Source organism: Oncorhynchus masou, chromosome 12 (assembly GCF_036934945.1).
Source record: "Oncorhynchus masou masou isolate Uvic2021 chromosome 12, UVic_Omas_1.1, whole genome shotgun sequence".
In the NCBI taxonomy this organism is placed as follows: Eukaryota; Metazoa; Chordata; class Actinopteri; order Salmoniformes; family Salmonidae; genus Oncorhynchus; species Oncorhynchus masou.
This window is the reverse complement of record NC_088223.1, coordinates 13,942,752-13,955,547: the sequence shown is the minus strand read 5'-3', so window position 1 is coordinate 13,955,547 and position 12,796 is coordinate 13,942,752. Positions and strand designations below refer to the sequence as shown.

Genomic DNA, 12,796 nt, shown 5'->3' with positions numbered 1-12,796 from the left:
CTCTCTCTCTCTCTCTCTCTCACGCTCTATCTCTCTCTCTCACGCTCTATCTCTCGCTCTCTTTCGCTCTCTCTCTCTGTCTCTCTCTCTCACTCTCTTTCTCTCTCTCTCTCTGTCTCTCTCTCTCACTCTCTTTCTCTCTCTCTCTGTCTCTCTCTCTGTCTCTCTTTGTCTCGCCTTCTCTCCCACCTGCCAACGGAATGGAAAAAATCTCCTTCGTCCAGCCTCAGTGACGAGAGACAGAAAAACGTAGCAAGATCAGGAGAACGAGGGACATGGAGAGAAATACAGAACGAAAGAGAGACAGAGAGGAGACAGAGAGAAAGAGAAGGATATTGAGACAAATACAGAAAGCGAGAGAGCGAGAGAGCGAGAGATAGATAGATAGAAAGGATGGAAAGAATTAGAATGCTATTTGGCCCTAAACAGAGAGCACACAGTGGCAGAATACCTGACCACTGTGACTATATACAGACTCAGTGAGCATAGCCTTGTATTGAGAAAGGCCGCAGTAGGCAGACATGGCTCTCAAGAGACGACCGGCTATGTGCCACACTGCCCACAAAATGAGGTGGAAACTGAGCTGCACCTCCTAACCTCCTGCCAAATATATGACCACATTAGAGACACATATTTCCCTCAGATTTCACAGACCCATAAAGAATTCCAAAACAAATACAACTGTGATAAACTCTCATATTAAATGGGTGAAATCCCACAGTGTCTCATCACAGCAGCAAGATTTGTGACCTGTTGCCACAAGAAAAAGGGCAACCAGTGAAGAACAAACACCATTTTAAATACAACCTATATTTATGTTCATTTATTTTCCCTTTTGTACTTTAACTATTTGCACATCGTTATAGCACTGTATTTAGACATAATATGACATTTGAAATATTATTTTGGAACTTCTGTCAGTGTAATGTTTACTGTTCATTTTGTATTGTTTATTTCACTTTTGTTTATTATGTATTTCACTTGCTTTGGCAATGTTAATATATGTTTCCCATGCCAATAAAGACCTCTGAATTGAATTGAATTTAGAGAGAGAGAGAGTTGGAAATGGAGGGAAATACAGAAAGAGAGAGAGAGAGAGAGAGAGAGGCAGAGAGATATGAGAGAGAGAGACAGAGAGACTCCCTCTGGAGTGTGCTGTTCCATGACCTCTCCTCCCCTTGGAGTGTGCTGTTCCATGACCTCTCCTCCCTCTGGAGTGTGCTGTTCCATGACCTCTCCTCCCCTTGGAGTTTGCTGTTCCATGACCTCTCCTCCCCTTGGAGTGTGCTGTTCCATGACCTCTCCTCCCTCTGGAGTGGGCTGTTCCATGACCTCTCTTCCCTCTGGAGTGTGCTGTTCCATGACCTCTCCTCCCCTTGGAGTTTGCTGTTCCATGACCTCTCCTCCCTCTGGTGTGTGCTGTTCCATGACCTCTCCTCCCTCTGGAGTGTGCTGTTCCATGACCTCTCCTCCCTCTGGAGTATGCTGTTCCATGACCTCTCCTCCCTCTGGAGTTTGCTGTTCCATGACCTCTCCTCCCTCTGGAGTGGGCTGTTCCATGACCTCTCCTCCCTCTGGAGTGGGCTGTTCCATGACCTCTCCTCCCCTTGGAGTGTGCTGTTCCATAACCTCTCCTCCCTCTGGAGTGTGCTGTTCCATGACCTCTCCTCCCCTTGGAGTGTGCTGTTCCATAACCTCTCCTCCCTCTGGAGTGTGCTGTTCCATGACCTCTCCTCCCTCTGGATTGTGTTGTTCCATGACCTCTCCTCCCTCTGGAGTGTGCTGTTCCATGACCTCTCCTCCCTCTGGAGTGGGCTGTTCCATGACCTCTCCTCCCCTTGGAGTGTGCTGTTCCATAACCTCTCCTCCCTCTGGAGTGTGCTGTTCCATGACCTCTCCTCCCCTTGGAGTGTGCTGTTCCATAACCTCTCCTCCCTCTGGAGTGTGCTGTTCCATGACCTCTCCTCCCCTTGGAGTGTGCTGTTCCATAACCTCTCCTCCCTCTGGAGTGTGCTGTTCCATGACCTCTCCTCCCCTTGGAGTGTGCTGTTCCATGACCTCTCCTCCCTCTGGAGTGTGTTGTTCCATGACCTCTCCTCCCTCTGGAGTGTGCTGTTCCATGACCTCAGCTTTGTGTCAACACTGATTGATGCTGCTCTCTTCTACACTCATGGGGATCTATTAAGTCTTTATTATTGTTATTTACTCTGCTTACGTATGTTTATTTTATTTAACCTGTATTTAACTAGGCAAGTCAGTTAAGAACAAATTATTATTTACAATGACGACCTACCCCGGCCAAACCCTGCCCTAACCCGGACGATGCTGGGCCAACTGTGCGCCGCCCTATGGGACTCCCGATCACGTCCGGTTGTGATACAGCCCAGGATCAAAGCTGTAGTGACGCCCCTATCCCTGAGATGTAGTGTCTTAGACCGCTGCACCACTCACTCCACCTCATGTATCTACAGTCTATATTCAGGGATTCTACTGTGTGTGTGTGTGTGTGTGTGTGTGTGTGTGTGTGTGTGTGTGTGTGTGTGTGTGTGTGTGTGTGTGTGTGTGTGTGCCCTACTTCAGCAAACAGAGGATAAGGAAAAACTGTCTGATAAATGCTCTCTCTCTCCCTGTCAGGATAGCCTGCTTTTTCTCCATTTCCTTTTTAATGAAAAAGACCAGAAGAAGAACTGGTTCTGATGAGGAAAATGTGTCCTTTGTGATGAGAGAAGGGGAGGGAAGAGAAGAGAAGGGAAGAGGGAGGGTGGGGGGGAGAAGGGAAAAGAGGGGGAGGGGAGGGAAAGGAAAGGGAGCGAAGAGAAGGGAAGAGGGGAAGGGAAGGGAAGGGAAGGGAAGGGAAGGGAAGGAAAGGAAAGGAAAGGAAAGGAAGAGGAGAGGAGAGGAAATAAGAGAGGGGGAAGGAAGGGAAGGGAACAGAAGGGGGGAAGGGAAGGGAAGATGAAGGGAAGAGGGAAGGGAAGATAGGGAAGAGGGAAGGGAAGGGAAGGGAAGGGAAGAGGGAAGTGAAGATAGGGGGAAGGGAAGGGAGGGGAGATGGAAGGGAAGGGAAGAGAGTGTGAAGGGAAGGGAAGGGAATGGAATGGAAGGGAAGGGAATGGAAGGGAAGGGAAGGGAATGGAAGGGAAGGGAAGGGAAGGGAAGGGAAGGGAAGGGAAGGGAAGGGAAGGGAATGGAAGGGAAGGGAAGGGAATGGAAGGGAAGGGAAGGGAAGTGGGAAGAGGGAAGGGAATGGAAGGGAAGGGAAGGGAAGGGAAGTGGGAAGAGGGAAGGGAATGGAAGGGAAGGGTAGGGAAGAGGGAAGGGAATGGAAGGGAAGGGTAGGGAAGAGGGAAGGGAATGGAAGAAAGTGGGAAGGGATGTGAAGGGAAGAGGGAAGTGAAGATAGGGGGGAAGGGAAGAGGGAAGGGAAGGGAGTGTGAAGGGAAGGGAAGGGAAGGGAAGGGAAGGGAAGGGAAGGGAAGGGAAGGGAAGGGAAGGGAAGGGGGAAGGGAAGAGGGGGGAGAAAGAGTGGGAGAGAAGGGATGGGCCTGTGTTCCGGGAAGGTAAGATAGCAGATGAAAGTGAGTGGCATTTGCCTTAATTTCCTTCTACAGCGGCACAAATCTGAGACAGATGCAGACACACACACACACACACACACACACACACCCTCTGACCAAGAGGGTTGTACACACACACAACCTCATATGCATATACACATATACACATCTGACCAAGAGAGTTGTACATACACACATGTACAAATGAAATGCAGCATCTAATCAATAGATTAGTGTGTGTGTGTGTGTGTGTGTGTGTGTGTGTGTGTGTGTGTGTGTGTGTGTGTGTGTGTGTGTGTGTGTGTGTGTGTGTGTGTGTGTGTGTGTGTGTGTGTGTTACGGTCTTCCTCTATGCCAACTCTTGAAATGACGTAGTGTTTGTTTGCGAGCAGTATATAAATCATCATGGAATATCTTCATGAACCCCAGTTGGATTAGACTGGGAACTATGATTTGACCAGAAGAGAATCAATTCCAATCAGTAAGAATGAGGATTGACCCAAATATTGGTAAATATTTATCTGAAATATACAGAAACAGACAAAGAACATTGGCACTGTACTCACACACACAAACATACACACAGCCTTGTGTGTATGTGTTTGGTGGGTGTGTTTGTGTGTGTGTTTGTGTGTGTTTTGGTGTGTGTGTGTGTACTGTGCCAGTGTACTCTATATGTTCCTTACTCACAGTAGGAGCGTTGGGCCAGTGACCGAAAGGTTGCTGGATCGAATCCCCGAGCTGACCATGTAAAAATCTGTCGTTCTGCCCCTGAGCAAGGCAGTAAACCCACTGTTCCCCCGGGCGCCGAAGACATGGATGTCAATTCTGGCAGCCCTCCTCACCTTTCCGATTCAGAAGGGTTGGGTTGAATGCGGAAGACACATTTCAGTTGAATGCATTCCGTTGTACAACTGACTAGTTATCCCCATTTCCCATTCTCTTTCCCTTACTCTAACATTTCTGAACAGTTTAACGTTAAAAAGCCCACCATCTTGTGGTGAATATGTGTTCCTACTGCAGTACTATAGACGGCCAAACCTCAATGGGTACCCTACAGACTTGATGTCTGAGCTGAATGTGAAAGAAAATCAGAGAGAAACAGAGATGGTGGAACGAGAAGAGGGAGGAATAATGTTATGAGCATTTCCTCCCATTATCTCTGTCTGTCTGTCTGTCTGTCTGTCTGTCTGTCTGTCTGTCTGTCTGTCTGTCTCTCTCTCTCTCTCAATTCAATTCAATTCAAGGGCTTTATTGGCATGGGAAACATGTGTTAACATTGCCAAAGCAAGTGAGGTAGATAATATATAAAGTGATTCTGTGTTTCTCTCTTTCTCTGTCTCACAACACTGTTCAGCTCTCTGTCTGTCTCTACCTCTGTAGAGAGGTTATGGATCATGATTTTGAATCTGGTAAAGTTAAAACCGCCTGTGGATGTGTCCAACCTTTCCCATATGCTCTCAGATCCCCTCTGAGACACACCAGTCCTCCCCTTGTCTCGCCGTGCTCACTGATGCAGCGTGTGTAATGGATTTCAAGGCATTCTGAATGAAAATAGACACCAGTAGTATGTTGGATTGCAGGCCCAAGCGACTTTTCTCTGTTTCTTTCTCTTTCTTTGTCTCGTTCTGTCTATCCCTGGTGTAGTAAATGAGGCCAAAGTGCCTTCAGAACTAGCTTGGTTCCATAGTTATGGGTTGGGAGGTTGAAAAGAGAGCTTCAGTTATCCAAATAGAACAGAAACAGTGTTTTGAAAGTCTCCCAGAACAGACGCCTCTTCAGTGGGGCACGAATCACCCAGAACCGGGCAAGTTGGCAGTCTGGAAAAGGAAAGTGTGTGTATGTGTTTAATATGGTAGGGAATGTAGTGTGTGTGTATGTGTTTAATATGGTAGGGAATGTAGTGTGTGTGTATGTGTTTAATATGGTAGGGAATGTAGTGTGTGTGTATGTGTTTAATATGGTAGGGAATGTAGTGTGTGTGTATGCATGGATGGTGAATGTTGAATCCATTATGTTTGTGTTTATGTGGCTTGGATGACTCGGAACAGTGTTCGTGTCTGTGAGTGCGTGTGTGTGCGTGTGTGTGTGCGTGCGCGTGTGTGTGCGTGTGCATGCGTGTGTGTGCATGCGTGTGTGTGTGTGCGTGTGTGTGCGTGTGTGTGTGTGTGCGTGCGCGTGCGTGCGTGTGCGTGCATGAGCGTGTGTGTATGTGCGCGTGTATTTTCTCTGCATTCAATACGACCGTTGTGTGAGTGCTGTTGGTCACAGTTGGGTCTTTATATCAAAGGCGAGAAACTGCAGTTAGTGAGTCTATCAGTCTCAGTAGAGTAATGTGCCACGCACATACACATTCAAATGGAATCGAAAACTGCCAGACGCCCAGTCCAGAGACCAGAGCATACATGGCAATAGAATGGGGTTGCCATGGACACGGCACAGTGTTGCTATTACTACTCGGGGGCTGTAGTTTGGCACCACATAACACATAGAGCCCAAAAGAGCGGAGTGGTAGTGGTAGTGGTAATGGTAGTAGTAATGGAGTGGTAGTGGTAGGGGTAATGGAGTGAAAGTGGTAGTGGTAGGGGTAATGGAGTGGTAGTGGTAATGGTGGTAGTAATGGAGTGGTAGTGGTAGTGGTAATGGAGTGGTAGTGGAGTGGAGTGGGGTGGTAGTGGTAGTGGTAGTGGTAGTGGTAGTGGAGTGGTAGTGGTAGTGGTAGTGGTAGTGGTAGTGGAGTGGTAATGGAGTGGTAGCGGTAGTGGTAATGGAGTAAAAGTGGTAGTGGAGTGGAGTGGTAGTGGAGTGGAGTGGTAGTGGTAGTGGTAATGGAGTGGATTTGGAGTGGTAGTGGAGTGGTAGTGGTAGTGGTAGTGGTAGTGGTAGTTGTATGATTTTTTATGAATTTATTTGCAAATTATGGTGGAAAATAAGTATTTGGTCAATAACAAAAGTTTATCTCAATACTTTGTTAAATAGCCTTTGTTGGCAATGACAGAGGTCAAACATTTTCTGTAAGTCTTCACACACTGTTGCTGGTATTTTGGCCAGCAACATACTATTTCCAATTGTGCTATTGTGTTCTTGATTTCAGGGCAGAGATTTCACCGAATCGTGGCTGAACGACGACATGAATATCACACAGCTGGCTGGCTTTAAGCTTTTTCGGGAGGATAGAACAGCGGCCTCTTGTAAAACAAGGGGTGGCGGTCTATGAATATTTGAAAAACAACAGCTGGTGCACAAAATCTAAGGAAGTCTTGATGTTTTGCTCACCTGAGGTAGTGTGTCACATGATAAGCTGTAGACCACACTATTTATCAATATAGTTTTCATCTGTATGTTTTGTAGCTGTCTATATACTACCACAAATTGATGCGGGCACGAAGACCTCACTCAAAGAGCTGTATAGGGCCCTAAGCAAACAATAAACACTCATCCAGAGGCGACGCTCCTGGTGGCCGTGGACTTTAATGCAGGGAAACTCAAAATTTGTTTTACCTAATTTCTACCAGCATGTTAAATGTGCAAACAGAGGAAAACAATTCTAGACCACCTTTACTCCACACACAGAGACATGTACAAAGCTCTCCCTCACCCTCCATTTGCCAAATTTGACCATAATTCTATCCTCCTGATTCCTGCTTACAAGCAAAAACTAAAGCAGGAACTATTACAGACTACAAAGAGAAGCACAGACGCGAGGTGCCCAGTTACGAGCCTACCAGACAAGCTAAATTACTTGCTCGCTTCGAGACAAGTAACACTGAAGCTTGCATGAGAGCATCAGCTGTTCCGGATGACTGTGTGATCACGCTCTCTGTAGCCGATGTGAGTAAGACCTTTAAACAGGTCAACATTCACAAGGCCGCAGGGGCAGACTGATTCCCAGGACGTGTACTCCGAGCATGCGCTGACCAACTGGCAAGTGTCTTCACTGACATTTTCAACCTGGCCCTGACTGAGTCTGTAATATCAACATGATTCAAGCAGACCACCATAGTCCCTGTGCCCAAGAATACTTAGGTAAATGACTACCGACTCATAGCAATCATGTCTGTAGCCATGAAGTGCTTTGAAAGCGTTGGTCATAGCTCAAGTCAACACCATTGTCCCAGAAACCCTAGACCCACTCCAATTTGCATACCGCCCCAAGAGATCCACAGATGATGCAATCTCTATTGCACTAAACACTGCCCTTTCCCAACTGGACAAAGGGAACACTTATGTGAGAATGCTATTCATTGACTACAGCTCAGTGTTCAACTCCATAGAGCCCTCAAAGCTCATCACTAAGCTAAGGACCCTGGGACTAAACACCTCCCTCTGCAACTGGATCCTGGACTTCTTGACGGGCCTCGCCCAGGTGGTAAGAGTAGGTAACAACACATCCGCCACACTGATCCTAAACACAGGGACGCCTCAGGGGTGCGTGCTCAGTCCCCTCCTCTACTCCCTGTTCACTCATGACTGCATGGCCAAGCACGACTCCAACACCATCATTAAGTTTGCCGATGACACAACAGTTGTAGGCCTGATCACCAACAATGATGACATAGGGAGGAGGTCAGAGACCTGGCCGTGTGGTGCCAGGACAACAACCTCTCCCTCAATGTGATCAAGACAAAGGAGATGGTTGTGGACTACAGGAAAAGGTGGACCGAGCATGCCCCAATTCTCATCGACGGGGCTGCGGTGGAGCAGGTTGAGAGCTTCAAGTTCCTTGGTGTCCACATCACCAACAAACTATCATGGTCCAAACACACTAAGCCAGTCATGAAGAGGCCACGGCAAAGCATATTCCCCCTTGGCGTGGGTCCTCAGATCCTCAAAAGGTTCTACAGCTGCACCATCGAGAGCATCCTGGTTGCATCACTCCCTGGTAAGGCAACTGCCTGGTCTCCGACCGCAACCCACTACAGAGGGTAATGCGCATGGCCCAGCACATCACTGGGGCCATGCTTCCTGCCATCCAGGACCTCTATACCAGGCAGTGTCAGAAGAGGGCCCTAAAAATTGTCAAAGACTCCAGCAAACTCTAGTCATAGACTATTCTCTCTGCTACCGCACGGAAAGTGGTACCGGAGCGCCAAGTCTAAGTGGTACCGGAGCGCCAGCTTCTACCCTCAAGCCATTAGACTCCTGAACAGCTAATCAAAGGGCTACCCAGACTAATTACATTGCTCCCCCTTTTAAGCAGCTGCTATTCTCAATGTATTATCCATGCGTAGTCACCTTAACTCTACCTACATGTACATATTACCTCAATTATTGTTCTTTTACTGCTGCTGTTTAGTTGTTTGTTACTTATCTATTTTCTATTTGTTACTGATCTATTTTCTTCTTAAAACTTCTTAAAACACTGTTGGTTAAGGGCTTGTAAATAAGCATTTCACCGTTGTATTCGGGGCGTGTGACCAATACAATTTGATTTCAGATTTCTAGCCTCTCTCTCTCCCTGTCTGTCTGACTGTCACTCTCTCTCTCTCTCTCTCTCTCTCTCTCTCTCTGTCTGTCTGTCTGTCACTCAGGCTCTCTCTCTCTCTCTCTCTCTCTCTCTCTCTCTCTCTCTCTCTCTCTCTCTCTCTCTCTCTCTCTGTGTGTGTCGCTATCCCTCCCCCTCTCTCTCAACCTCTCCCTCTTTCTCGCTCTCTCTTTTTCTTTCTCCATCTCTTTCTATGTCTCTCTCTCTCTCTGTCTCCATCCCCCCCTCTCTCTCAACCTCTCCCTCTTTCTCGCTCTCTCTTTTTCTCTCTCCATCTCTTTCTATGTCTCTCTCTCTCATTGCCCGCTGCATGACTCAGAGTCATGAATATTCCTCCTTCTCAGTGATGGAGGGATGTCATTTCAGAGGAATGTAACCCTGCATGCCAGGAGCGACACAGCGCACTGAAAGAGAAGGGAGAAAGTGACAGACAGGGAGAGAGAGAGAGAGAGCGAGAGAGAGCCTGAGTGACAGACAGACAGAGAGAGAGAGAGAGAGAGAGAGAGAGAGAGAGAGAGAGAGAGCCTGAGTGACAGACAGACAGACAGACAGAGAGAGAGAGAGAGAGAGAGAGAGAGAGCCTGAGTGACAGACAGACAGACAGAGAGAGAGAGAGAGAGAGAGAGAGAGAGAGAGAGAGAGTGACAGTCAGACAGACAGGGAGAGAGAGAGAGTGACAGTCAGACAGACAGGGAGAGAGAGAGAGAGTGACAGTCAGACAGACAGAAAGAGAGAGAGACAGAGAGAGAGAGAGAGAGAGAGAGAGTGCGAGTGACAGACAGACAGAAAGACAGACAGGGAGAGAGACAGAGAGAGAGAACGAGAGTGAGTGACAGTAGACAGGGAGAGAGACAGAGAGAGAGAGAGAGAGCGAGACAGAGCGAGTGACAGACAGGGAGAGAGAAAGAGAGAGAGAGAGAGAGAGAGAGAGAGAGAGAGAGAGACAGAGCGAGTGACAGACAGACATGGAGAGAGACAGAGAGAGAGAGAGAGCGAGAGAGACAGAGCGAGTGTCAGACAGACAGGGAGAGAGACAGAGAGAGAGAGAGAGAGAGAGAGAGAGAGAGAGAGAGAGAGAGAGAGAGAGAGAGAGAGAGAGAATGGGGAACAGAAGGATAGCAGACAAAATGTGGACGAGGGGGCCTAAAATAGAGAGCCAGCCAGGAGAGGAGAGTGGAGGACAAGGAAAATAAGAGAGAGAGGGTAGACAAAACGAACAAAGTTGCATCTCCCTCTGCAGCAATCACACTTATCTTCCCCCACAGCAGTGAACTAAGACATCACAAAAAAAACACAACACGTGTAACAAATAGACCATAGTGGAAAACAACAAGTGTAGACACACTTGGTCTTCAACAAAGCGGTCTGTACACACAGATGTGAGATATTCCACCAATGAGATGGCAGAGAGACAGCGATCTACTCTACCCGACCCATATGAATGGAACCTGTGTCGGTGTGTGACAGAGACTGACTGGGCATCCTTATAGGTTCAGAGAACTGACACGCACACATACTCATACATTACATAGTCACTGATACCTACATGCACAGACACACGGACACACAGACACACAGACATGCCAAGAAACAAGCCGCTGAATGACACTCCGGTCATCTTATCTCCTCCCATCATAGACACTCCCATCTCCCATACACCCCCAACATCAACCATAGGTTGTACATCTGTCACCGTTTCATCAGTACATCTCACTCAAACTAAACTTTATTCAGAGGAGCGCAGCGGACAAATAACATTCGGCAGAAGTATGTGAACGCGCCATTTACACATAATCAGTACCATCTCCTGAGAGAGAGAGAGAGAGAGAGAGAGAGAGAGAGAGAGAGAGAGAGAGAGACAGAGCGAGAGAGAGAGAGAGACAGAGCGAGAGAGAGAGAGAGAGAGAGAGAGAGAGAGAGAGAGAGACAGAGCGAGAGAGAGAGAGAGAGAGAGAGAGAGAGCGAGAGAGAGAGAGAGAGAGAGAGAGAGAGAGAGAGAGAGAGAGAGAGAGAATAGGATGCCTCTATCATACCAGAGGCAGTGTATCTCGGCATTCCTGCTGAAAGTCACATTCCACTCTGAGGAATCATAATAACACATAGTAACAATGATATGGCTGTTCTTATAAGTGTAACAGTATATATGATATAAATTGACAGACAGGGAGAAAACAGGGTATAAGAGTTGCATTGGTAGTTTCTAATCTTCTCTGTCCCTGCCTTGGGCTAGGTTTCCTTCAGCACCGCAGAGTACTACGCAGGTCCCATGACTTATTGCTCTGTCTGTTTTTTCTTTCTTTCTCCCTTTTCTGTTGCCTTTGGCTCTCGGCTCTCGTTACCGCGGCGACACAATGTGAGGAAAACAATGAGGGACGACAGGATGGAGGGATGAGAGGTAAATGGAGAGACACTTAAGGGAGAGGAGGGAAGAGGACGGGGGACTTACCTTTTTCTTCTCTCCTCCAAGCGTTGAATGGTAGATGGAGGAACGGGATGTGAGAGGGTGTCAACGAGGTGTTAATTTCAGGTTGGTCTCTGGCTCCTCTTCTCCTTCAGCCACGCATGTCTCCCAGAGAAATTAGGATGGTATCAGATCAGTCAATGTCAAAGGAACGAAAGAGAATAAAAATATATATAAATAAATGTTGCAATGCAGCTGGTTTGAAAACTGGTCCGAGTTTGTCCAAAAACAGAACAATTTTAATATTTTCACCAATGGCAGGTGGAACAAATGTTATTTTTGTTTTGCTTCTTTCTCTGTCTCTCTGGAGAAAATGTAGTCCATGTGCTTCTGCAGTAAGAGAGCGAGCGAGTGAGAGAGTGACTGAGAGTGGGATCGAAGGGAAGAGAGAGGAGTGGAAAACCGTCTCTGTACAGTCTTCAGGTTGACCAAAAGTGGGTCTGAGGCGCACTTTCCAAATCTCAGCGCTCCAACTCTAGGAGGGAAGGAGAGAGAGAGAGAGAGAGAGAGAGAGCGACAGTACAGGCAAGCAGGGTATTTCAGTCGGCTTGGCTGAGAGGTAAGTGCAGTGACTTCAGCTTGTACAGTCCCACATCCACAGCTTATAACCAGGGCCTGTACACCTCGCAAGTCCAATCTCCTCACTGTGGCTTTATTCTGCGCTCCCTCCCCCTCCCCTCCCTCTCCCTCCCCCTCCTCTCCCTCCCCCTCCCCTCCCTCTCCCCCTCTCCCTCCCTCCCTCCCTCCCCTCCCTCCCCCCCTCCCTCTCCCTCTCCCTCTCCCTCTCCCTCTCCCTCTCCCCTCCCCTCCCTCCCCCTCCCCCTCCCTCTCCCTCCCCCTCCTCTCCCCCTCCTCTCCCTCTCCCTCCCCCCCTCCCTCTCCCCCCCCCCTCCCTCTCCCTCCCCCTCCTCTCCCTCCCCCTCCCCTCCCTCTCCCCTCCCTCTCCACCCCCCTGCCCCCCCCCCCACCCTCCCTCTCCTTCCCTTTCCCCCTCCCTCTCCCTCCCCTTATAGGCTTATATTGGGAAAAGAGAGTGAGGATTGTTCTTTGGGTTCACCGCCACACAAAACACAAGTGAGTGAGTCTGGACACAGTGAGGTAGGACGGAGTAGGGGAGTGGCAGGATTGGGTGGGGTAAAGCACAGAGAGGGGTCGGGTCGGTGGAGGGAGGGAGGGAGGGAGGGGGATTTTGAAACTTCTATTGCCTCCATTCTTCACCCTCCCTCCCTCCTTCCCTCCCTCCTCCCGCCTCCCTTTCTCCCACATTGAAGCTGTTGTTTTTCTACCTTGGAT

At 48.4% G+C, this 12,796-nt stretch overlaps 1 protein-coding gene across 1 annotated transcript in view; it reads right to left on the bottom strand.

The window, feature by feature from the left end:
• Positions 1-12,118, bottom strand: part of LOC135549573 (collagen alpha-2(VIII) chain-like) — a 95,808-nt gene extending 83,690 nt beyond the window's left edge. Inside the window, exon 1 of the mRNA XM_064979652.1 lies at positions 11,489-12,118. The gene's annotated coding sequence lies outside the window, so the exon portion shown is untranslated. The remainder of the gene's footprint in view (positions 1-11,488) is intronic.
• Positions 12,119-12,796: the final 678 nt, after the last annotated feature.